General features: G+C 37.9%; 1 long non-coding RNA gene across 1 annotated transcript in view; it reads left to right on the forward strand.

Moving 5' to 3' along the window:
- LOC117084844 overlaps positions 1-27384 on the forward strand; it is a 73755-nt gene extending 46371 nt beyond the window's left edge. The window contains exons 3-5 of the long non-coding RNA XR_004437703.1: positions 3066-3210; positions 15872-15949; positions 26986-27384. This is a non-coding gene — a long non-coding RNA (uncharacterized LOC117084844). The remainder of the gene's footprint in view (positions 1-3065; positions 3211-15871; positions 15950-26985) is intronic.
- Positions 27385-27682: the final 298 nt, after the last annotated feature.

Raw genomic sequence — 27682 nt, forward strand, 5'->3', positions numbered from 1 at the left:
GCACCACATACATGAGGTGACTACTGCCATGGTGGCCCTTGGGGAAGCAGAGGGCCATAGGCAGGAAAAAGGAGCCTGTGTCACAAAAAAGAGGAAGGTACCCCTTCAACAGCAGACGACCCAATGGGACAAAAAGGGACCCCAGCAGAGATGTGGGCAGATGTGGATTGATTTGATTTTGGCTGGGGTTGACTGAGAGAAAATTGTTAAGCAACCCAATGAAGTGCTGTTAGCTTTGTGGAGGCAATTGTCCCTGGAGCAACAATTCTGCAAAATGCCCAAGAGGGAGAAGGGCGATGCTGCTCGACCCCGTCCCGCCTGGATGCTCCAGCTCAAGTACTACTTGCAGACAGGTGGAGTTACAGAGCCTTTTCTGCTTGATTAGGGAACTGGCCAAGGTCCCCGGCTTTGGGGGACACCAGACTACTGGAGGCCACTTGTGGAATTGGCAATCCACTGGTCCCCCACCAATGTACAGTGGCTGCTGGCACTGGTAGACACTGGCATAGATTGTAGCCTCATCTGTGGGAAAGTGGATAAGTTTCCAGGCAGGGCTGCATGCATAGACAGATATGGAAAATGGTCAGTGAAAGTGAAACCTGTATCTTTGCACCTTGGCATTGGCTGCTTGGCTTCCTGCTTATACACTGTGTATGTCTCTCCTATACCTGAACACATTCTGTGGGTGGACGTATGCATCCCTGGCCCAGGTCCTCCCACCACCCCAATGGGTTACTTCCACTCGTCAATACTGCTTCCCAGGTGGGCATATGGAGAGAACTGAGACTATTAAGAAGTTACAGGAGGTGCAGATAGTGTGTAGCTCCCACAGCCCCTACAATTCTCCAGTATGGCCAGTCAGGAAGCCTGCTGTAACTTGGTGAATGATGGTGGATTATCAAGAACTAAGTAAAGCAATACTTTCTTTACATGCAGCTGTACTGTCTATTATGGATTTGATGGACTGATTGATGATGGAATTGTGACAGTATCACTATGTGGTGGACTTTGCCAGTGCATACTTCTCAATCAACATTGCTCCAGAGAGCCACGAACAATTTGCCTTTGCATGGGGAGGGCAACAGTGGACTTTCACAGTCGTGTCATAGGGCTATATGCATAGTCCCACCATATGTCATCGTCTTGTTGCCATGGATTTAGCCACCTGGAAATGTCCAAAAGGGGTCCGTGTATTCCATTATATTGATATTATGTTAACTTCTGATTCTCTTGAAAATTTAGAAGCGGCAGCACCCCTCTTGTGACAACATTTGGCAGCATGTAGGGGCTGTCAATGAATCCAAGGTCCAAGGGCCTGGATAATCTGTTAAATTATAGGAAGTTATCTGATCAGGTAAGACTAAGGCCATATCAGAGGCCATCATCCACAAAATTCAGGCATGTTTCTGGCCCAACCATGGTGAGGCAGCTACATACTTTTGTGGGCCTCTTGGGATATTGGTGGGCATTTGTGCCCCATTTGGCTCAGATGATAAAACTATTTTATCAGTTGACAAAAAAGGGAACTACCTAGGATTGAGACAATGAGGCTGAGATGGCTTTTCTACAGCCATGTGGGCCACACAGCAAGTGCCGGTCCTATGAGTCTTTGACCCAGGATGCCCATTTGAAATCAGTGTGCATGTAACTGCAGATGGTTTTGGCTGGGGCCTATGGAAGCACACGGAGCACTTTAGAACACCAGTAGGCTTTAGGTCCCAAGTTTGGAAGGGAGCTGAGCTCTGGTATTCATTGATAGAGAAGCAATTAGCAGGGACATATGCCACCCTTCAGGCTTGTGAGTGAGAGTGTGACGGGATGGGCTACGGTAGTTGTGTGGACGACTTACCCAACGGAGGGGGTACATTCATGGATAACGACCCCCTGAACTGGGATGGCACAGACATCCACGTTAGCAAAGTTGGGTGCCTACTTAGAACAGCGGAGTGCCGTGAGTACGAGCTCCTTAGCAGCAGAATTATGAGAAGTCTTGGGACCTGTAGTTCTGATGTAAGATAAGGCCATGAGTCAGCCTGAGGTACTCTTAAATCCTGAGCTATCAACATCCAAAGAGGGGTGCCCCCATATTCCCTATGAGGCATGGTATATGGAAGGGTCCACCCGAGGTGTTACTGCTGCCTGGGCCACTGTTACGGTCCAACCTAGTACTGATACCATATGGTTTGATACTGGGTGTGGACAAAGTAGTCAGTGGGCTGAACTCAGGGAAGTGTGGACAGTGATCACCAAGGAGGAAACACCTATGGTAATCTGCACTGATTATAGAGGCCTGACCTTGTGGTTAACTACCTGGAAGTTTCAAAATTGGCTAGTTGTCCACCCGCCCATTTGGGGCCAGGTCATGTGCAAGACCTATGGGAAATGGGCCTCCAAAAAGATGTAACTATTTATCATGTGTCAGGCCGTGTGCCTTTGGCTGCCCCCAGCAATGATGAGGCAGATGCTTTGGCCAAGGTTTGATGGACGGAGTCAGCACCTACATAAGATGTAGCCCTATGGCTGCATCGAAAATTGGGTCATGCAAGGAGTAAATTAATGCAACATGTCAGTAAGAGCTGGGGTCTCTCCTTGCCCATGCAAGATATCTAGGAGGCCTACCAGAAGTGCCCAGCCTGCGCACAGGCATACTCCAGATGGAGACAGCTGCCCAGTGTTACACAAGTGATGGTAGGGCAGATGCTCTTGACTAGATGGCAAACAAACTACATGGGGCTGCTGTCAAGGTCACAGGGGCATACGCATGTGCTGACGGCTGTAGACAGAGCCACTGGTCTGTTGTTTGCCTACCCTTGCAGGATCACTGACTAACGACATACCATTCGGGCCCCGCAAAACTTGTGTGCTCTATACGGTCATCCCCTGACCGTTGAAAGTGATAGGGGAACACAGTTTGCTGGACAGCAGGTACAACAGTGGGCACAATGGATCAACATACAGTGGAAGTTCCATGTTCCATATAACCCACAAGCTGCTGGTATGATTGAGCGATATAATGAACTCCTGAAAACAAGTTATGCTTTCCTGTTACTTCCCTGTCTTTGCAGGGTAGAGTTCAAGGTTGGACCTGATGCTCCAAACTGAATGAACAGCCACAGAAAGGTGGCGTGGCCCCAGTGGAGGCATTGCTAAACCAAGCCATTGCCCCCATCCAGTTACAGATACACACCAAAGATGACGTCCTCTGACCAGGTATGTGGATGAATGGTAATCTGTTGTTGCCTGCCCCTATGCCACTATAGACAGGGAGCAAAAAAGCTGGTTTTGGCTGTGGATCCTTCAAGTTCCCCATTGCTGATGGCTGCCTATTGTAACCCCCTGGGAAGAGGACCTCCAGTGTGATTTACATATCACTCCTTGGATATTTAATATATGGCCTCTGTGATACGTTCCTTCTGGGGACATATGTATTGTCTGTGTGACCTATTGTAAGTTCCTCAGTGACTTTGGCATGGATACAAGACCCAAAGGAACCATGGGAGTTGAGAAGGTGTGGTACCATTGCCCAGTGCAGAAGCCCTTGGGGGCTGCATTGTTATCCAGAGGTGAAGATATGGCTTGTATTTTGCCCGAAGGGCATGATTTACCCTTGATAGTACCTGTGCCTGCTTTGCAGTTTTGACCATAGGTTGACATGCTCCAGTGGCACTGTGGAATGAGCCCACACCTATGTTGAGATGACCAATGTTTCCACCTGTTGGATCTGCACCATTCTTTCAGTAGCAGCTGCAGACAGTGTACCCTGGCACATATATCCAGCTTCTGTGGAAAACTAGACATGGTTAGAGACTTGGGGTCCCATGGCTGAAGTATGGAAAATGACATGGCAAACTTTGCATAGGGGTTGCCACAAAACCCATGGCATGCCCGCTCCCTGGCTAACTCATAACTCTATAATGGATGTACTGGTTGGTGGGAAAACACATGATGCCCCCACTACAGGTACCACAATGTATAGAACATCACTAGGGTAACATCACTGTGTGGTGGTTGCCTGTCATAGCCTGCATAAATATAACATATGTCACCACACCAAATGTATGATGAAATAGGCAGCCTCATCAAGCTGGACCCCAATGGACTTTGTGTCCCCTGGGAGTATATGGGTCAGTGGAGACATGGGATGGCCATATTTGCCAGCTAACTGGACTGGCTGCTGTACCTGGGGATGGCCTTATGTTCCTGCCACTGTTATACCCACGTTGCATATAAGCATACATAACTGGGAGGTGCTACCTTCCTTGTTTCTGCGAGTGCAATGAGCCCCCTGGTGGCTCTACCCCTTAGCATTAAACATCTCTGCAACAGATGTCATCACTGTAGAAATGCAAGTTATGCACTTGGGGAGCATACTGCTTGAGCGCTGAATTACACCTGAGTTGCCCTCCTTCTATTTGCAGATGAGGTTGATCAAACCAGGAGGGTGGTACTGCAGACCCAGATGGTCCTAGACATATTAACTGCTGCCCAAGGTGGCATCTGTGCTCTTTTGGGGATGCAATGTTGTACCTTCATCTCTGACAATCAACAAAACATTAACAGCAGCTTTGCAGGAAGTTTCCCAGGAAATCAAGACAATTGAGAACCTTACTGAAGAGTATAGGCCAGAGCCTAATAATTATGGGCAGCATAGCAGGGAATATTAGTAGTGAATTGCTGCTCTCTGTGTTGCTGCTACAGCCTATGGGTCCAGGGTTCTGCCCTGTGGGCACATCTCCCCACTAGGAGGACTCCCTTGAGTTAGTGGGTAGAGTGTAAGGAAAATGATTGTGTTTCAGTCAGGAGTATACCGAGGCTGACATCCAGTACAGCAAGACACAGCAGGTTTGGAGTGCAGGTGCACAACCCCATGCATTATGTAATCATATTTATGTAGCCATTTAATGTAAACTGCTTATGTGAGCTCATATCTGGCTTTGAGCCATTATTGTCTGTGAGTGATATAACTTCACTGCTGACTCTGTAGTGGTGGAAGAGAATAAAGCCATGTTGCAACTGCCTATGGTACCCTGAGTGTTCTTTCACCTACTTGCCACCATCCACCAGCATTTGTTCTACCCCAGGTCATGTTGAAACCTGACAAGGGCTGAAAAACCTGGCATATGATCTCCGAGAATTACTCGGTTAACAAGAAGTAGTTGGGTCACACGTAAGGGAAGAAATTGAGTCAAAAAGGAAAAGAGGGTGAAATGTCACAGTGAAAAACATTGTGTACCAGAAGATTTTAGTGAAAGCATTTTCCCAAGCATGCATTGGGAAAAGCATTGCCTGCTGAAACATCATTTGCCTGCTGTTTTGGCGAAAAACCGTGAAATAGCAATCAGTACCCTGGTGCTGACAGAGTGTGGAAACAAAATCAAGGTGACTCTGTGAATAAACAGGGTGAATAAATATCAGTTTTAGGGAGAGTTTTAGGGAGACCAATAGTTTTGCCGAGCTGAGCATTCTCTCCTCCACAATGGACTTTTCTTATTTTTTCTTTCTTTCTTTGTTTTTTCTTTTTTCTTTCTTTCTTTTTTTTTTTTTGAGACAGAGTCTCGCTTTGTTGCCCATGCTGGAGGTCTGTGGTGCTATCTCTGCTCACTGCAGGCTCCGCCTCCCAGGTTCATGCCATTCTCCTGCCTCTGCCTCCCAAGTACCTGGGACTACAGGTGCCTGCCACCACGTCTGGCTAATTTTTTGTATTTTTTTTAGTAGAGATGGGCTTTCACCATGTTGGCCAGGATGGTCTCGATCCTCTGACCTCGTGATCTGCCTGCCTCAGCCTCCCAAAGTGCTGGGATTACAGGCGCGAGCCACCATGCCTGGCCCACAGTGGACTTAAGATCTGAAAATGGGCAGGTCCAATTCTATCTTTTAATACCAGGGTTTGTGGTCTGCCTCTGGTTTCCTTCTTATACCACACTTAAAGGAGGAGTACGAACATTGTATTGGCATCTCCCTGTACATAGATACATCTAACAGTAGAAACTCAGAGAAATGCAAAGAAACATCTGAGGCCTTCAGCTCCCATAACAGAAGACAAAAGGGTTAATTAATTGATACCAGATCATGCCAGATTATAAATAATTTTGTTGGCATTCTTGTGATATTGAGAAAGATTTTCTTTCCTCCTAATTTCTCCACTTACTCCCTATTAGCTTCTTCAAATCTTATAAAGGTCTTATCTATGATCTTTACATTTTATTTTCTGTGTTTTAATTTGTACATATAAAATGACTCTCCTATAGCTATAAACATCTTACAGGCTCTTCTTTCTAATGAAGTCCTCTGTACATTCTATATTTCTCTTGAAATAATGTGGTCCTATCTTAATATTTCATTTTATCACTAAATGTTTTGAAAGAGGAGTCAACATGGAATTCAATACTACATCATTTTAAGAAATCTGGTTTTCATTCTCCAATGCAGATTCATAACCCAAAAGTCTTCTAGTTACCGAGTCCTACAGAAAACTTATCTGACTGTTTTTACTAGTGTAAAAAGACATCAGTATTTTTAAAGCTTTCTCATTCCTTGTTTTGATTATAGTGCTTTCACTTAATACTCTTTTCTAACAGACTTTCCTATCCTCTTTGTGAGATGTTCTTTAATGGTGGAGGGTTTTTTAAATATATTTTTTATCCTTGGACTACTAGTCTACATACTAACCTGCACAATATTTTCCAGGTATCTTGACTCAGATCTCATCTAAAACTCATGATGTATATACAAATTCTCATCTCCAACTCAAATCTCTTTAGTGAGCTTCAGATTCCTATTTATAATCCTGTCCTAAACAACTTCCATCAATATCCCATATACACTTCAATTCAATAGGGTCATATCCAATTGCATTATTTATTTAATCTCCCCTTCTCTGCAGTATGATGCACTGGTCTTTCCCCTACAGTATCTATCTCAAAAAAAAAAAATGATTCCCCTTTCATGTGGTCATGCTAGCCACCCAAAATTTTTCATGAATTTCTTCATCTCTTTGACCTCCCTGCATTAAAATGAGTACCAGATCTTTTCACTTATATTTTATTTAATGTCAAGTAAATACCATTCCTACTATCTATATGTCACTGCCTGACTTTAAGTTTTCATTATCTTTTACCTAAAAACTTTCATATTGTCTATGTCCAATCCTTCCACCCTGTTCTTATTTGAAATATCTAGTAAGTTAATTTTTCTAAAATAAACAATTGATCATGTTAATCTCATTTTTAAAATTCTTTAGTATATTAAGAAAAAAATTGTTAAGGATGACAACACAAAGCTCTTCAGGATCATCCTCCTTCTATTCTCTTTGTCATGTTTCAGAAACAGAGTGCTTATCCTCTCTACAATTTTCTAGTTTTTAAATCAGTGATTTAATTTAATATTTAAGCGTGATGACTGTGAGGCAACTGTTAGGGTTCAGTCTACTTGATGGAGAACTCTGTCCCTCTGTCCCTCATATAATCTAATCATATTGTATTGAAAGTACATCTTCCACTTGGTTGCTCAGGCAGTGAGCAGTTATGAAATATATTTGTCATAGTCTTACTTTTCATTTCATATCTTCAAGTAGCTCTTTCGACCAATGGTCTAAACTATAATGGCTTAATTTTATAAAGCTTTTATACTAATTTAATGTAATTGCAATGGAAGTGTTTTACATTTTCCAAATGCAAATAAATGGTAAAACTGCTTTATACAAAATGATTTTAACTATTCCTTTAATAAAGAAGCTTGCAAATATTCTTTCATGTTCATAACTCTCCTACAATTATGTATTTTTAAATTTTTATTTGTTAGCTGAATAAAGATTGTTGTGCTTATAATTATTTTGAAATATGGCAACAGTTCATTGGAATATCGATAATGCATTTTAATTTTAAATAAGCACAGATTTCTTATACTATATATGTGACATTTTAATGTTGTCTTTCTCCACCTGAGGACTAGGATTTCCTTCAAGTTTAGGTGTACCAAGTTACTGGATAAATGTGGTACATTTTCTGAAAGCATCAATTTTACACAAAAAAATTTGCAAAAAGTTTATATTAAATGTTTCTCAATTTTACTTTACTAGAATAAAACATTCAAATGCATTTTAAAAACCCATAGTGACTTTAAAATAATTTTTTTTTTTTTTTTTTTGAGACAGAGTCTTACTCTGTCGCTTAGACTGGAGTACAGTGGTGTGATCTTGGCTCACTGCAACCTCTGCCTCCCAGATTCAAGTGATTCTCCTGCCTCCGCCTCCCAAGTAGCTGGGACAACAGGAGCATGACACCACGCCTGGCTAATTTTTATATTTTTAATAGAAACAGAGTTTCACAATGTTGGCAAGGCTGGTCTGGAACTCCTGACCTTGCTATCCACCCACCTTGGCCTCCCAAAGTGCTGATATAGGCATGAGCCACCGTGTCCTGCCATTTAAAAGATATTTCTTACTTACATTGGACATTTCAAACCATACACCAAGACATGAGGCAAATATTGACTTACTTCTGATATTGAGCTTATTTCAATTGAAAATATTTCAGAAAGACAGTTTGCTATAGAGAAATTATTTTAGTCTTTGCTCAGGCATGTTGGTAAGTTTAATTTTATGCTTTTTTATGGAGGAATATGCAGTGATAAGAAATAAGGGATTGTTTTTCTAATATTTGACTCAAATTTCAGATTTGGCTTTGAATTTTGAGAAAATGATCACACATATTAATTGTAACTTTCTGTAAAAGAAAAGACTACAGGTCAATCTATTATAAGAAGACAAAATAAATTGAATTTCTGGCATCTGAGCCTCCATTTATGAAACTACCTTTGCAAAAATTGTAACAGTGAGAAAAATTATGACATAGAAATAGTTATTACGTAACTGACTCCATCTTGCCTTTGACCTTCAAATTGTCCTTAGGTAGGGCATAGGCTGACCTAACTATAGGAGGAATTTAGTTTATAGTGTAACTGAAACAAAGTTAACAACCCTTTCCTGAAACAAACCCCCTCCTTTCCTAAGGACCTGACCGCCTTTGTAAAACTAACAACTAAGCCAAAAGGTTAACAATTATGGTTCAGGAATCAAGCAGCCAGAGGCTACAAGATTCCTAACCTCCCCAGTTGCTCCTATGGATAACATCACTATTGTAAAACCTAAGATTGGTGTTTGAGGTATTTTTCAGGCCCTGCCTTCTGATGGACCAGTGCCAAACTATCTTTAAAACCTTAGACTCAGGCCGGGCACAGTGACTCATGCCTGTAATCCCAGTTCTTTGGGAGACCGAGGCAGGAGGATTACCTGAGGTTGGGACCTCGAGACCAGTCTGACCAACATGGAGAAATCCCTTCTCTACCAAAAATACAACAATTAGCCAGGTGTGGTTGTGCATGCCTGTAATCCCAGCTACTTGGGAAGCTGAGGCAGGAGAATCGCTTGAACCTGGGAGGTGCAGGTTGCAGTGAGCTGAGATCGCACCATTGCACTCCAGCCTGGGTGACAGAGTGAGACACCATTTCAAAAAAAAAAAAGACTAGAAAAACCCTGGACTCCAAATTTTCTGAAAGACGGATTTCAGCAATAAAACCCTGGTCTCCTGTTTAGCTGGCTCCACATGTATTAAATTCTCTATTGCAATTCCATTGTCTTGATAATTCATCTCTAGGTGGGCAGCAGGCAAGAAGAACCCATTGGGTGGTTACATTTATGGCTCTTATATTAGGTAAGTTATAATATTGTCATATATCTAATCTAACATTCTACTTGACACATGTATTCTCTTTACATCCTCCCTAAAACTTAATCTTCTACACTTCACAAGTGACATTTTGGTGATGAAAATCACTAATTTTAATTATGTTTTTCTATATTGAATTGACAGAAAATTATTTTTCAAATTAATTACAAATGCACCCTTTGGTCACATTCATTCTTCAGTTCTAGTTTAGTCTACATTCCCACAGAAATTTACAAGAATTCCTATTCTATATCAGGTATTCTAGAGCTTTTTACAAAGTTGCCATTTCTTTCTTGACATTTTCTTATCTAAATTACTCCAGTCACATCAGCTATTTTACATGTGAACCACTCTGAATCTTTTTAATGATCCAACATATTTTCCTTTTTATGTGCTTTAGATTGGCAAAAACCCTTAAATTACAACACCTAATATGAACATGAGTATCAGAATATGGTTTAACTACTAAAGGTTAGAGTTTATATAAGATTTTTCTCCTTCTATCTCATATGTTGAAAAATGTGATTACAATCTTGGTCTCAGTTCAGAGTAGTTATCCTTTAATATTCTTCTACATCCATTTTTATTTACTTTAATGGCTTTTTCCCTCATCTATGATTCGTAAAATAGTCCATTTGTAAGTTGACTTAATATAATTTAGATTGCCATAGCAGACAATTACTTGACTGAGTTCCAAATTAAAGTGCCAGAAAAAAATGGAAGCTTTAGTAATTTTAGATTGTTCTACACTAAACCTAGCAATTAAAAATAATTGCTACATTTTCTATTTTTTTGTTATTGTTACTCAGTCCAGATGTGTCTGAGCTTCTGCCCTGTTAAAATAAAAAGGAGAAAAAAATATATTACTTCTAATTATTACAGAGATTAAAGTAATTAAAATGGTCTGATTTAGGTTAAATTAGGTTTCTAGTTTTTTTAAGTTTCGTTCTACATACTTTCAAAATGTCTCAAAAAGCTTTCATTTCAAATGAGTTAGTTTTGACCAAAATCTGTGGTCACTAATTTCCAGTCAAAACTAAATTTTCATCACTAAAAGTGTTCAAGCAGAAGTAGAACATCCATGGACCCTATTGTAGATGAGATTTCAGCATCAATCTGGGGGAAAGCAGGACCTATTGGAGGTTTGAAAAGTTAGGTTTGTAACTGTTATATACTAAGTTAGGTCCATATCTTAGCACAAAATAACCAGTCAAATAACAGTTACCTTTAATGAATAAATTGGTGAGTGAAGGCTCTCATTTTGAAGTCACCAAAAAGAAATTAGAACAAGTTATTTGGGTATAACCTGTGCCAGCTATTTTCTTCAGTTCTGGAACTACCCTTAGGTATAAAATTTATTAGAGGCTTAGATATAGGAAGTTTTACATTTTCCTTTAAAACACAAACAGCTTGACTAGGATAGGATGAAAATTCCATATGTAATCCTTAATAATAACATATAAATCATAAATATTAACCTGGGTGTTGATATTTCTTTTAAAGTCTTTATTTCACAACACAAAATGTCTGCAATATTCCCCATGCTTGAATGTCATCCACATGTGTTGTGTGGCTTTTTCATGTGTTGAAATTTTCTTTATATCTGTATTTCCTTTAAAGCGTTTTGATCATACCATTCTTGAACTAGCTACTGCCAATTCTTGCATTTTTAAAACTTCATATCTATGCAGAAGGTAGAAATAAGTGCCTAAAACTGAAATGAAAGAACATAAAATTCTAGATATAAATGTTTGAAATGAAAAATAGGTCCTTTAATCAAACATTTATTAAGTTCCAACATGGGTCTTCCACTCAGTGGCACACTAGATCCAAGTGCTTACCGTAAGTTTCTGTGCCAGAAATGGGTGTGACTCGAGGGTCATTTATCTGTTCACCTTGGTTTTGAAATATGTATACATATATATATGCTTTTGACACAGCTTTTTATTCCGGTCAAACTGATGATTACTTTATCCATATTTATTTTGGGAGCTGAAGGAAAGGTTAAACTTTTGTCTTACTTAAGTCACTTTCTTAAAGAGAGAGAGGTCTGTTAGACATTTATGGCTGCATTTTAACATGCTTGGTTATAATAATGACAAATAATTACAACAATATGTATTATGTCCTTTAATCTTCCTAGCAAATCTATCAATTTGGTATTGGTATTATCCCAGTTTTGTAGACAAGGAAGAGGGACAGAGAATTTAAAAACACACTCAACGTTTCACAGCTAAGTGGTAGAAAAGGTTTTGAGTGAGTCTGTTATGGGGGGAACAAGCTCCCAATATTTCAACATAGGTTCTTTCTATTTACCCTGTCGGCCTGTCTGAGAAATAAAGAGAAAAAGTACAAAGAGAGGTATTTTACAGCTGGGCTGCCAGGGATGACATCACATATCAGTAGGTCCATAATGCTCCCTGAGCCACAAAACCAGCAAGTTTTTATTAGGGATTTTAAAAGGGAGGTGGGGTGTATGAACAGGGAGTAAGTCACAAAGACCACATGATTCAAAGGGTAATAAAGATCACAAGGCAAAGGACAAAATTAGAATTGCCAATGAGGGTCTATGTCCCACTGTGCACATATTGTCTTCATAGACATCTTAACAGAAAACAAGATTGGAGAGCAGAGAACCAGTCTGACCAAAATTTACCAGGCTGGAATTTCCCAATGCTAGTAAGCCTGAGGGTACTGCAGGAGACCAGGGTATATTTCGTTTCTTATTTCAACCGCATAAGACAGACAATCTCAGAGCAGCCATTTATAGACCTCCCCCCAGGAATGCGTTCCTTCCCCAGGGTGTTCCTTGCTGGGGAAAGAATTCAGCAATATCTCTCCTACTTGCACATCCATTTATAGGCTCTCTGCAAGAAGAAAAATATGGCTCTATTCTGCCTGAACCCGCAGGCAGTGAGACCTTATGGTTATCTTCCCTTATTCCCTGAAAATCACTGTTATTGTGTTCTTTTCAAGGTGCACTGATTTCATATTGTTCAAACACACATGTTTTACAATCAGTTTGTACAATAGTGGTCCTGAGGTGACGTACATTCTCAGCTTACGAAGATAATGGGATTAAGAGATTAAAGTAAAGACAGGCATAAGAAATCATAAGAGTATTATTAGGGAAGTGATAAATGTCCATGAAATATTCACAATTTTTGTTCAGAGATTGCAGTAAAGACAGGCGTAAGAAATTATAGAAGTATTTATTTTGGGAACTGATAGATGTTCATGAAATCTTCACAATTTATGTCCTTCTGCCTTGGTTCCAGCTGGTCCCTCAGTTCAGGGTCCCTGACTTCCCGCAACAGTCTGTCTCACTCAAGATCTGAGTGCCTAATCACTATAGCATGCTTATAATAAATATGCTAAGTTATTTATTATTAATGGCAATTTTCTTATTGTATTTTTTATAAATGTTTTCTAATTTATCATCTTTTATGAAACAGATATTCAAGTATATTTTGAAACAGGTAAATGAAAACTTTGAAAACTGCAGAGAAATGGCAACAATGTTAAGTTCAGACTATACAGTTATTATATGTATATTATTTTACTTTCATTAAATCCCCTCATGTCTTTGTTTTCTTCTTTTTTTATTTTTTCAGATGGAGTTTTGCTCTTGTTGCCTAGGCTGGAGTGCAATGTCACACTCGCAGCTCACCGCAACCTCTGCCTCCTGGGTTCAAGTGATTCTCTTGCCTCAGCCTCCCAAGTAGCTGGGATTACAGGCATGCACCACCACACCCAGCTAATTTTATATTTTTAGTAGAGAAGGGGTTTCTCCATGTTGGTCAAGCTCATCTCAAACTCCCAACTTCAGGTGATCCACCTGCCTCGGCCTCCCAAATTGCTGGGATTATAGGTGTGAGCCACTGTGCCCGGCCTTGATTTTGTTTTTTTTTTAATTGTAGTTAAAGAGTAAGTTCAATTTAACAATGCCTTGGTTGGATCTTTGAGATTTTAAGTGGAGCTTCTCATTTTCTAGTTTTGTTCCACAATCATGTCTTTCTCTGAAATTCCTCCATATTACATTAAAAAATTAACTTAATGCAGATAACATGGGAAAATTCTTCAGGTGCTGGAAATAGATTCAAATGAAGATTTAAATTTTAGTTTTGTTTTTCACATCTTGAGCTAATTTATAGAATGTGAATTCAATCACTTTGCTTAGCTATGCTTTGAACTCAAATATAGATATTTCTAAAATATTTTTCTGCTCTAAATATAATTGTTTCTTAACATAAATTGCTACTTTTCATTAATGAAAAAATATGCTTAAATAATTAGCCAAAACCTTAATAGACACCTCACCAAACAAGATATACAGATGTCAAATAAGTATGTATGACAGTGTTCCGCATCCTCTTTCTTCTGGGAAATGCAATTTAAAACACACTGAGGCATCACTACACACCTCTTAGAAAGGCCAAAACCCAGAACACTGACACCAGTGCTGGTGAGGATGTGGAACAACAGAAATTTCAACCATTACTGTTGGGAATGCAAAATGGTAGAGCCACTTTGAAAGATGGTTTGGTGGTTTCTTACAAAACTAAACATATTCCTACCATATAATAACAGCAGTCATGCTTCTTGGTATTTACCCAAAGGAGTTGAAAATTTATGTCCACCCAGAGCCTGCACATGAATGTTTACAGCAGCTTTATTCATCATTGTCTATCTCGGAAGCAATGCTCATGTCCTTCAGTAAGTGAATGGTAAATAAACTGTGGTACAGCCAGACAATGGTTATTTTTCAGTGCTAAAAAGAAATGAGCTATCAAGCCATTAAGTGATATGGAGGGATTATAAATGCATATTATTATGTAAAATAAGCTAATCTGCAAAGGCTACATGCTATATGCTTCCGGTTATATGACATTCTAGAAAAGGCAAAACCAGGGTTACATTAAAATGATCAAGGGTTACCAGAGATTGGGGGAGAAGGGGAGGAATGGGCAGAGAACAGAAAATTTTTTAGAGCAGTGAAAATGTATAATATTGCAATAGTAGATAAATGTCATTATCAATTTGTCCAAACTCATAGAAAGTACACCACCAAGAGTGAGCCCTAATGTAAATGATGGAATGATAATGATGTGTCTGTCAATGTAGGTTCATCAGTTGAAAAAAATGTGCCACTCTGGTGGATGACACTGATACAGGGGAGTCTATATGTATGTAAGAAATCTTTGTACCTTCTGCTCAGTTTTCTTGTGAACCTAAAAGTGCTTTAAAAAAATAAAATGTATTAAAGTGAAAAAGAGGAAATTAAAAAATACTTTTAAAAATATATTAGATCTATTGTAGAGTTATAAAAATGACAGAAAAAGTGGACAGGAAATGTTGGGTGTAAAAAATATTTACTTCCGGATGAGAAAGAAGAAGAGTGTGTCAAATCTCAGACAGGGAATCCAGAAATGGTGACTGGAGGAAGGGCAAAATGCAAACCTTTCCCATTGCTGGCAGATAATGAAGAGAAATAAGATCACACAGAAGGTGGCTAGACACAGTGGCTCATGCATGTAATCCCAGCACTGCATGAGGCCAAGGAAGCGGGCATCCCCTGAGGTCAGGAGTTTGAGACCAGCCTGACAAACACGGTGAAACCTCATCTCTACTAAAAATACAAAAAAATTAGCCGGATGTGATGGTGGTCGCCTGTGATCCCAGCGACTTGGGAGGCTGAGGCACGAGAATTCCTTGAACTCAGGAGGCAGAGGTTGCAGTGATCACGTCATTACACTCAAGCCTGGGTGACAAGAGCGAAACTCTGTCTCAGAAAACAAAACAAAACAAAAACAAAAGGAAAACACAGAAAGTGAACTATTTTACAGCTTATTTCTACTTACTGTCATTTACTATATTTAATTGATGATTAGTAATTATCCTTATATAAAAACATGGTAGAAAACTTATTGCAATAATTTGTTTAAAATATTATATATTTTTAATTATAAATCAAAATCTGCACCAGCCAGGATTTTAATACAAATTGTTTTCTAAGTCATGTTATAACTGTGAAAAATTTATGACATATCAAAATATTCTTATATAAAGAAAATAGATTGGTGAAAGAATAGCAAACATTCAATATCCATCTGGCACTACATTTATTAATTTTGTCCTCTCACCAGATTGTTCAATAAAGGATATGAAGAGGATGACAGAAACACCTAAAATAATTTGCTTCAAGAAAACATAAAATATTTGAGGTAAAGGAAAAGTAGAATAAAAATAATATATGAATTAGGTCTCTACATATTCTTCAAAAGTATTGAAAATTAAGATATACAGATATTTTCCTTTTTTATGTGTTTACTTGTGGTAATTTCCTCCATCCTTCTATTGATTATATTTTATAATAGCTTTAGCCTATTAAGATTATTATATAAACATTTTAATAAAAAATATTTTTGAACAAAATTTGTTTAGCACCATAGAGGAATACATCTAATTATTTCAAATAGCTAATCTTTTAAAAATTGTACATTAGAGAAAAATTTTTCAAAGTAAAAAATTATTGAGGCAGCATTAGTTTAGAATATATAGATGAGGAAGCCAAATTACAATATATTGAATCATTATTTATTCTAATTACATTATGAGCATTGCAGAAAATGCGGTATATCTGATTATTTTCGTGCACCAAGCATACAAAGACAATCCTCAGAAGAAAGTAGAATAACAGAACTATTAGTATTTGAAATTATAGCGTTCTTGAAATTTTGGAAACACAGATTCAAGATTAAAAAATTAACCATGAATCATCTCATAATATACTATATGTGTATACAGTATTTAAAAAATTGTTCATTTTTAGGCAGATTGTATTAACAATATAAATGCATACTATGTAAAATGAGAAATAAAACTGTGAAGCATACATACATAAAATTATTCAAACTTATTAGTAATAAATAAAATGCTCAATACATGATAGGGGCGTGTCAAAATTATGTGGAGCTAGTTTGAAGATTGTAACCATGGGAAAAATAAATATTCATAAGTCTGTGCTGATATACATAAATAATTGAATGAATAAATAAATGGGAGTGAAAGAATTGTTCTTCCCTGCAGTAGAATTCCAATCAATAAATGAAGAAAAAAGAATGAAAATATAAAATCAACACTTTGTGAACATTACCCTCTTATTTGCTGTAGGCAAGAATTATCAGTAGATGCTAAACTTAATGAATAGAAGTATGATTAAAAATAGGTTAATTGCATAGTTTCAAATAATCTCCCAAGAAAATATGTATTAATTACAAAGGAAAAAATCATACTGGAGAAACTTGTCAGATTCCACCTTAACCAAGTGATCGATGTTAAATTTACTGCGGAAATATTAATATGATACCTTGCTTGATATTATCCACTGAGAAGGACATGATGTTATACGTGTGGTATCTGCACAATCGGAATTTATTCACAAAAAAAACCAAACCCAAATTTAGAGACATTTACAGAATAACTGGACAGTATCGTTTAAACTTGTCAAAATCATGAAAGACAAATCTCTTCCGGATTGGAGGCGATTAAGGAGACATGAAGCAAAACGCACTGTGGGACTGCACCTGAAAAAGGACGTTAGTAGTATAACTTGTAGGTTGAATAAAGTTTGCAGATTAGTTAATACTACTGTCCCAACATTAATTTTGTGTTTTCACAATTGCATTATGATTTTATAAAGTATTAATATTTGGGGAAGCTAAGTGAGTTTAAGTTTGCAATGAGCTATATTTGTGATCATGCTATGGTACTCCAGCCTGGGTGACAGAGCCCCTGAATATATATGTATGTGTGTGTGTGTGTGTGTGTGTGTATGTAAATATATAATTTTTGAAAAGTTAAATTACAATATGATGCCACATGTAATATATGAATAAGTGCTTTTTGGTTTAGAGGGGAAGAAGAGGTTGTTACACTCTAATATTTGAGGAGAGCATCAAGTTCAAATTGCTTTTCCTGAGTAGGATTGAAGTTATCCTAAATCTGAATGCAAGATAAGATGGTTTGGAAGATCACATTAGAGACTCAGACATATTTAGAAAACTTTCAGTAGTCTGTTCAGGTATGAATTTTTTTTTTTTTTTTTTGAGGCGGAATTTCATTCTTGTCATCCAGACTGGAGTGCAATGGCACGATCTCAGCTCACTGCAATCCCTACCTCCTGGGTTCAAGAAATTCTCCTGCCTCAGCCTCCTGAGTAGCTAAGATTACAGGTGCCCGCCACTGTACCCAGCTAATTTTTTTTTTTTTTTTGTATTTTTAGTAGAGACAGGGTTTTGCCATGTTGGCCAGGCTGGTCTTGAACTCCTGACCTCAGGTGATGCGCCCACCTTGGCCTCTCAAAGTGCTGGGATTACAAGCGTGAGCCACCATGCCTGGCCAAATATTTTTTGAAATAATAGTTACAATACATTCATATATAATTTTCATGGAATTACCATTATCCATTTATTTATTCTTAGAAAATCATTTTATATCCTATATATAACCAAACATATATATTCATATATATATGAGACTCATATATTTAGAAAACTTTGAGTAGCCTATTCAAGTGGAAATGAATATTTTTAAAAATAATAATTAGAATACATTCATATGTAATTTATCATGAAATTACTATTATCCATTTATTTATCCTTAGAAAATCATTTTATCTTCACAATAACTTTATTAGACATTTTCTATCATTTTATTCACTTTTATGAATGAGAAACAGGCCTTTAAAGATGATGTAAATTGTCAGAGATAAAGTGGTGGAGCCAGTTGGTCTGACTCTAGAGCCTTATTTCCCTAAAAAGAAGAGATACTCTACTAGAGATTAAAGTTGTTGTTTTTTTCCTGATCTAGGGAGATGTGTACCAGAGAGGACAAACCTCCCCAGAGACATGGAAGGAATTTATATTGTGAATGCTTCATAAGTAATCATGCTTCTTTGTCAGAGTTGGATGGTAATCACTGCTCCAGTGTTTATGGGTTATTTTTAAAAAGCTACCAGAACTCTTTATATAAAAAATGCCCCTTGCTTCTGTGGCCTTAGCTCACTTGGAAGCAATCAAACTGAACAATAGTCTAGGCAGACGAAGTAATCAGTTCTTCTGTGTTTAAGGACCTGAAATGAGGGTGCCTGAATGTGGAGAGGGAATGGAGAATTGAAAAGTAGTTGAATCTCTGGGTAAAATTATGGGCCAAACCTGGACACTTCTAGATCCCACTTCAAGGAAACAACAATAGAAACTGAGAGTCACAGGAGTGTGTATCCAAGGGAAGAGTTTATAAGTTCAATTTTAGATATATTGAAAGGGAGATTCACTTAAGCCATCCTAATGTAGGTGTTAGGTAAAACTATTTTATCCCCAGAAAGTGATTTGGGATTTGGATATAGGTTTGACAGGTCATCAGTAGATTAACGAGTAGTATATTAGCAAGCGTAATACAGATTTTAGCAGACACAATCCAGTTGATACAATCTGATCTGTAAACTCAATGAAGTCCTAGCAATCAATGCAATCTTATTCTTCATGAAAGTTCTTGTGGCAATAACACATAGCCAGATTATTGAAAGGGCTCAGGAGATTAAAAGAGAACTCACAAAACTCCACAGAAAATTCTATGATAAAGCTTTGAGAAAGGTAAAGATACAGTATAGCAGGAAAAAGAATTGTAGTCAACCATAGCAATGTCTGCAAACTTTCAGGTGCCGATCCCAGGGATCTTTCTCATCACATAGAATAACTTTGTCTTTAGATTGTTACACACCAAAATATGTGTGAGATATCTTGGTTTCAGGGCAACCCAAACCTGCCTTTCACAGATAAGCTCTGCATTTTTTTTTTTGAGACAGAGTCTCACTCTGTTGCCTAGGCTGGAGTGCAGTGGCATGATGTCAGCTCACTGCAACCTTGCCTCCCTTGTTCAAGCAATTCTCCTGTCTCAGCCTCCCGAGCAGCTGGTACTACAGTCATGAGCTACCATGCCAAGTTCTTTTTTTTAATATATATATATATATATTTTTTTTTTGGTAGAGACAGGGTTTCACCATGTTAGCCAGACTGGTCTCAAACTCCTGACCTCAAATGATCCACCCACCTCGGTCTGCCAAAGTGCTGGGATTACAGGTGTGAACCACTGCACCCGGCCAAACTCTGACCTTTAAAACTGAATTTTATTGATACTTGTTGAGATTTCCTTTCTCTGGAACACTTTCTCTCTACTACCCAATCCCATTCTCTCCATGTTATCTTAGCTCTGCTGCCCTGAGCAGTCTGAATGCACTACCTACAAATATTTGCTGGATATTTCTGAAATCTTTGTGTATACCACCTCAGAACTTTTTGGTCTTCCTGAGGTCGTTAGCTACTCCCTGTGAGGTCTGTCCTTTCGTGGTGCCTTTGATGACACTTACACTCAAACTGGAGTCTGCAAAGAATTTTCCTCTTAATGACTCAGTTTCACTGCTCTACTGCAGACCCAATCACTGTATTCAGGGTAGAGCCATAATGTTTCTGCCAGGCATGTTTGTTATTTCTGAATTCTGTGATTGTAGGATCCGTCATTACCACTCCTGTTCCCTTGATTTAAAAACCCTCTGCTCCTACCATCTTTGGGAGTGTCTTGCTACTTTCAAGCTATGTTTTCAGGTGGAGTTTCTTTGACAACATTTGAAGATGTCATCCAAGTTTGCTGTTTGTTTTAATTTAGTTGTCCTAGTTGTTTTATCTGGTATTTAGTAGAAGAAGGAGGAAGAAAGGTTGAAAATGAAACTTCTGCATTCTCTTGCCATAACCTGAACCACCAACTCAGTCAAATTGGGTAACACATATTGCCCTAGGGAGTTATACATTGCATCACGGTGTTCAAAATTATTTGATAAAATCGTGTATCAGTAAAAGTGATTTTTAGTCTATGATTATATTTTATTTCTAAAGGGCTTTATTTTATTAATATAAACTGAACTTTAAACAAAGTATGCTTTTAATGAATGTAAATATTTTTAAAAAAGAAAAAATACTGCTGTATAAGTATGTGTAGGATGGAGTGAGTTCACTTATATGTGTATTCATCTATGTATACATGTTTATTGGTATATGCACATATAAATGTTAGTAGTTAGTAAAGCATTTACCAACTCAGTAGTCCACAGTTAAAAATTTTCTTACCACTTTGTCAAATATACCTTATTAAATAGATCTATCAGGTATGAGAAAAACAATTTGCCTTTACCTAATGATGAAGACACACTCTAGCTTTGCTAATGGATTGATAACATTTTACCTAGACATTAAAAGCATATATGTACTTAGAAGAATCTGTGTCTTTAACATATTTCATTTTTAAAGGGATGTCACAGTTGAGCTTTCCAAGTTCTTTAAAAATAAATGCAGCAAGAGAAAAATAGCTGTTCACCAAGAAAATCTATAGTGAAGAACAATATCTTTTTATCTTCTATCAGGAAGCATTTTTGAAAACAAATCATGTAACCCAGTGCAACTTCAAAGAAAAATCCATTTCAGTGGGATAAATCCAAAAGTATGTAGTATAACTATCATTACAGAAATGACTCTGCATAGCAAATGAACCTGTCAGCCAAGCATGGTGGCTCACACCTGTAATCCCAGCACTTTGGGAGGCCAAAGCAGGTGGATCATTTGAGATCAGGAGTTCGAGACCAACCTGACCAGCATGGTGAAATCCTGTCTCTACTAAAAATGCAAACGTTAGTTGGGCACGGTGACAGGTGCCTGTAATCCCAGCTACTAGAGAGGCTGAGGCAGGAGAATTGCTTGAATCCGGGAGGTGGAGGTTGCAGTGAGCCAAGATCATGCCACTACACTTTAGCCTTGGTGACAGAGTGAGACTCTGTCTCAAAAGCAAAAAAAAAGAAAAAAAGAAAAAGAACCCATCTCACCATGTATATATTACACCATTTAACTGGGCTATTAGCTTTGTCAAAAATATACTTTTGTATTTTTTAAGACAGGGTCTTGCTGTGTTGTCCAGGCTGGAATGTGGTGGGTATTCACAGACATGATCAGTGCACATTATAGCTTTGAACTCCTGGCCTCAAGTGATCCTCCCACCTCAGCCTCCTGAGCAGCTGGTACTATAGGTGCATGTCACCACACCCGGCCTTGCGTTTGGTATGTGAGGAATGTTACCATGTGTTAAAATGCATATTATGAGACCTATATGGTACAGCTATACCTCATAGATACTGTGGGTTCAATTCCAGACCACTATAATAAAGCACATACTGCAATAGAGTAAGTCACACAGACTTTTTAGTTTCCTGGCAGCTATAAAATTTATATTTACACTATGTTGTAATCTTTTAAGTCTGCAATAGCATTGTGTCTATAAAAAGTGTACAAACCTTAATTTAAAAATATCTTATTGCTAAAAAATGCTAACAGTCATCTGATACGTCAGTGAATCATAATCTTTTTAGGAAAGGGAAATTCCCCAATCCCTGCACTTCCCAGGTGAGGCGATGCCCCACCCTGCTTCGGATTTCCCTCCATGGGCTGCACCCACTTTCCGACCAGTCCCAGTGATATGAACCAGGTACCTCAGTTGGAAATGCAGAAATCACGTGACTTCTGCATCGATCATGCTGGGAGCTGCAGAACAGAGCTGTTCCTATTCGGCCATCTTGGAATGGACTTCTGATATTATTTAATTTTTATATGTTTGTGCATTTTCTAATATTTTTGTGTTATTTGTTTCTAGTTTAAGATCATTGTGATTGAAAAGATACTTGATATGTTTCAATTTTCTTAAATTTGTTAATGTTTGTTTTGTAGCCTAAGATATGATCTATTCTGGAGACTGTTCTGTGTGTTCTTGAGGAAAATGTATATTCTACTACTGTTGGATGTGTTTCTGTTAGGCCTATTTTGTCTAATGTGTAGTTCAAGTTTGTTGTAATTCTATTAGGATATTTTTCTCTATTTTGGTCTTCAGGTTTCTTTCTTCAGAGTGACTGTAAGCCAAAATAGTCGTTCTTTAGAAGAACTCACCAGAGAGAAAATTGGGTTCAGGTGTGTCAGGTAAAACACAAATAGGAAGTAAATCCAAAATGCATGAACAAAAGGAATTTATTATGCACACGTACAAGAGAAGTTGGGGTGCTAAAGGGAGGACAATGGGTACTCTGAAGGTGGCAAGAAGTTCAACCAGCAAGTGGGGAGTGCAAGAGAGGCCCCATGGAACTATACCTTTATTAAGGTTCATGGGCATTATCCCTTAGCTTTTTCCATGGGGGTTGTGGATTGGCTAGTTTAAAGAAAACACACACAAAGAGAGGAAATTTTTTACATCAACTGGTGTTGACCATTAGGTTTTATTGTTGTCCATAGCTGTAGGTTGTGTTGGCTTTGGGGTCAATGAGATGGGGAACAAGTGAGTTATATCGTAGACAACACACAAGGAGGGATGTTGATATAACCAGGGCAAAAGTGACACAGTACACTGGGTTTCCATCAAGTTATGTCAGGCCTCAAAATGGTTACTGACACAACTATATTAAAGTATTTTGTGAGAAAGTGCAGTGTTTCCTTATTGATTTTCTGTCTGAATGATATATCCATTGCTGTAAGTAAGGTATTAAAGTCCCCTACTGTTACTATTTATCAGTCAATTTTTCTCTTCAGATCCATTAATATTTACTTTACGTATATATTTGGCATTCTAATGTTGGGTACGTATATATTTATAATTGCTAATTTATAATTGCTATATTTAGTCATTATATGACTAAAACATATTTGTTTTAGTCATATAATGTTCTTCTGTGTCTGTTTTTATAGTTATTGGCTTAAAGTCTGTTTTATCTGATAAATATATAGCTACCTATACTCTCTTTTGCATTCTATTCACACGAATCCTTTTCCATTCCTTCACTTTAAGTCTCTGTGTGTTCTTAAAGGCGAAGTGAATCTTTTCTTGTGAGCAGCATATAGTTGGGCCTTGATTTCGTTTGTTTTGCTTTTATTTATTCAGCCATTCTGTGTCTTTTGATTGTATAATTTAATTCATTTGCACTCAAGGTAATTAGCAACAGGAAAGGACTTACTACTGACATTTTGTTAATTGTTTTCTCACTATTTTGTAGGTCCTTTGTTCCTTTCTATCTCCCTTGCTGTCTTTGTGATTTGATGGTTTTCTCCAGTGGTATGCTTTGTTTTCTTTCTCTTTATCTTTTGTGTATCTATTATAATTTTTTTCTTTTTTTGTCATACTAGGTTATATGCTAAAGTTCATAAAGACTTAACTTCAATTGTATACAAAATCCCTATACTTTTCAATTCCTCAACTTTATGTTGTTGTCACAATCCACATTTTTATATGATCTATCCGTTAACAAATTATTATTGCTATTTTTATTTTTAATAGTTTTAAATTTAATCTTCATACTAAATATGTAAGTTTTTCACACAGTATCATTATAGTATTCTGAATTTGACTATGTTTTCATTTTTCCCAGTGAGTTGTATACATCCATGTGTTTTCATGTTACTACTTAGTATCATTTTCTTTCAGCTAACTCATTTTAGCATTTCTTGTAAAGTAGGGCTTTTGTGATAAACTCCCTCAACTTTTGTTAGTCTGATAAAGTCTTCATCTCTTCTTAATTTTTGAAAATCTTTGCTGATAAAGGATTCTGGGTGACAGATTTTTTGTTCGTTTGTTTGTTTTCTTTCAGCACTTTAAATATGTCATTGTATTATCTCCTGGTTTGTGTGGTTTCTGATGAGAAATCTACTGATAGCCATATTAGAATTCCCTTGTGTGTAATATGCTTCTTTTCTTTTACAGCTACCAGGATCTCCTTTCATGATTTTTACAGTTTGATTTTAAAATGTTTTGGTGCAGTCTTGTTTGGATTGAGTCTTATGGAAGCTTTTAAGCTTCCTGTACCTGGATATTTAACTCTTTCCCCAAATTTGGAAAGCTTTCTAAAACTTTTTAAAAGTCAGTTTCCTTCCCCTTTCTCTTTCTTTGCTTCTTATTAGATATCCATAATGTGTAAATTGGATTATTTGATTGTATCCCATTATTTTCATGGGCTTTCTTCACTTTTCTCTTTTCTTTTCTTTTCTTTTCTTTGTTACGCTGACTGGGTAATATCAAATGACCTGTTTATGATCTCCCTGATTGTTTCATCTGTTTGATCAAGTCCTCTTTAGAAGCTCTCTGTGGAAACTTTAGGTTTGGTTATGGTGTTCTTTAACTCCAGAGTTTCCATTTGTTTTGTTCTGTTTTTTAAAAAATCTTGTCTATCTCTTTGCTGAACGCATTTGTTTGGCTATTTGTTTTCTGATTTCATTTAATTGTCTAGCTATATTCTCTTGTAACTCAGGGATCCTCTTTAAGATGACTACATCAATTTTTTCAAGCAGATCATCAATATTTGTTTATTTTGGATTGGTGACTCATACTTTATTTTGTTCTTTTAATTGTGCCATGACTTCCTGATTGTTCATGTTCTTTGTGGCTATGGTGTTGTTGTCTATGCATTTGAATAAATAGGGACTTATTCCAGTCTTTGCATACTGACTTTAGCTGGGAAAGCCACTTACCAGTCAGCTCATTCCAAGATTCTGGGCAGCCTATCTGTCACGGTCTATGGGAAATTTGCTGCTAGAATTCTTATGCAGGCTAGCCCGGAGCCTGGGTTAACAGGTGGGCAGACTTAGCTCCTAGATCTGCTGTTTTGGCCCTGGACCCTGGGTTTATTGCAGGTGGACATAAAACTTGAGCCTGCCATGATGGACATAGATTATTGGTTCATAGAGTCTAGTCTCATCCCAGGAGCCACTGGGGTGGACCTTTTGACGGGGTCTGCAGAAGCAGGTTTGGATCCTGTATTCATTGGGGCCATCCTAAATCCCGGATTGACAAGGGATTTCGTAGTACTAGGTTATTTCATAAGCCTGAATGTGCAAGTGCCAGCCATTTGCAGGGATGGGCCCGGTGACTGAGTACACAGAGACAGTCCTGGAGCCTGGTGCCCCAGGAGCTGGAATGGCTCTGAGTTGGATCTATAATGCTGAATATTTGGAGAGAGGCTTGGGTCCTGGGACTTTGAGGACCAACTAGGAACCTGGGTCTCAGAGACAGCCGTGGAGTCTGCATCTATGTCTGCTGGCCTTATGCTGGGGTCTACTGCAATGAGTGTGAGCCCTTGGTCTTCAGATCCTGGATCTGTTGGAGCATGGGGCTGCAGAGGCTGGCCTGGTGTTGGACAGGCCAGAATTCTGGGTCTGTGGGCTCCAACCTGGGGCCCCGGGTTCAGTCTAGTGTTAGGATTCTTCTGAAGCTTGAAGCCACTGAGGCTGGCCTGGTGCTGGAGTGAATCTGGAGCTGGCTGTAGGTGTTGCTTTCAAGTTTGAGGCTGTGCAACCTGGCCTGACACTGGGGCAGATTGGGTCCTGAGTGAGCAAGGACCATTCTGGAGCTGGGGTTGATGGGTACAAGCCTGACACTGGGAGGGGCTGGAGGCTGAGTCCGTAGAGGCCAAAATTGTGTTGAGGGTGGTGTGGAGGATGAGACTAGTGGGGCCAGGCTGGTGGTGAGGCATTCCTGGTCCCTGCAGAGATCTAAAGCCTGGGTTTGCAGGTTGGCACCGGGGTTGGCCTAGAGGCTTGGTACTCGTGTGCCAGTCTGATGACTAGAACCACAGGGGAAAGTCTTTGCCTGGTGAATATTGGTAGTATTAATATTTTGTTCCTTCATTATACTTTTTATTTTTCCTTTATTTATTTAATTGCATTACACTTTCTTGTTTTACATTCCTTGTAAGTTTATGCTGATATCTATTATCTTTTCAAAATATTAGATAATTGCTTGTCTTGTTATATGTTTCTTCTGACTCTTTCTCCTGGTGACTTGTTTTCTCTTATGCTTTTTTCATTTTTTTATTTAATTATAAGTTCAGAATTATTGAGAGTATTTGTTAAGCACATACTTCGATGACTGGATTTAAGTGCATTTCTTCTGGTAGTATTTCCTTTGCTTCTGCTGGCAGGTGCAGTCATTACTAACTCAGGGATGTCTCAAACAAATATTTATTATTATTTTTATTATTTCAAAGACCATATAGAGGCATGTGGTTTTCCAATACATACGAGTAGTGTGAATTATAGCCCAACATAAATGCAAATATAAGTTCATGATAAGAAAGCCTCAAGGAATAGTCTTATCTTTCTTATCTTCTTTATTTTTTTTTATTTTGCAGATTCAAGGAAGAAAATGACAATTATTGTCAATTATTTTTGTCTTCAGAACAGGAATTACATTCCTCTTAGTTTAACCATTAAAATGTAACCTGTCACAAATTGGAGCTTAATGAAGACATCTCTAGTATGATTTTCCACTCTACTCTTCCTTCTGGCATACGGCATGTTAACATTCTGGCTGTGGAGTATCAGGTGACAATGATACCACAGGTAACTGCTGTCTGCAAGAGTGGCTTATCCTGACAAATGAGCATTTTCTTGACATTTTTGGCCTCAATAATCCATACAATGTTTTTGTTCAGTTATTCTGGGTATACCAAAAAGTTTGTTCAAGTATTTAAGTGTGACATCCTGCCAGAAATTAAATTCAGTAACATTTGTATTCTAATACTTCTGATTCTGTGATGCCATCTCTTTGTTGTAGTAGAGTATTTATTAAATTTCCTGATGCTATGAGAAGTTTTATTCAAAATATTTTGTAACAGTGGAAACTAGAATGATATTATGAAGTATTTATTGTGGAATTCTTAAGAACATTGTCATGGTCTTTAAACAATATATTGTTAGTAAAATTAAATAACACAGTCAATGATATTTTAAATTGTATTTTTATTTGAATTGTTTTCTTTTAACATTTTACCTCCTCTCTGAAGCACATCTCTCTCTCTATCTCTCTCTCCCTCTCTCTCTCTCTCT

Source organism: Trachypithecus francoisi, unplaced genomic scaffold (genome assembly GCF_009764315.1).
Source record: "Trachypithecus francoisi isolate TF-2019V2 unplaced genomic scaffold, Tfra_2.0 Lachesis_group1, whole genome shotgun sequence".
Lineage (NCBI taxonomy): Eukaryota > Metazoa > Chordata > Mammalia > Primates > Cercopithecidae > Trachypithecus > Trachypithecus francoisi.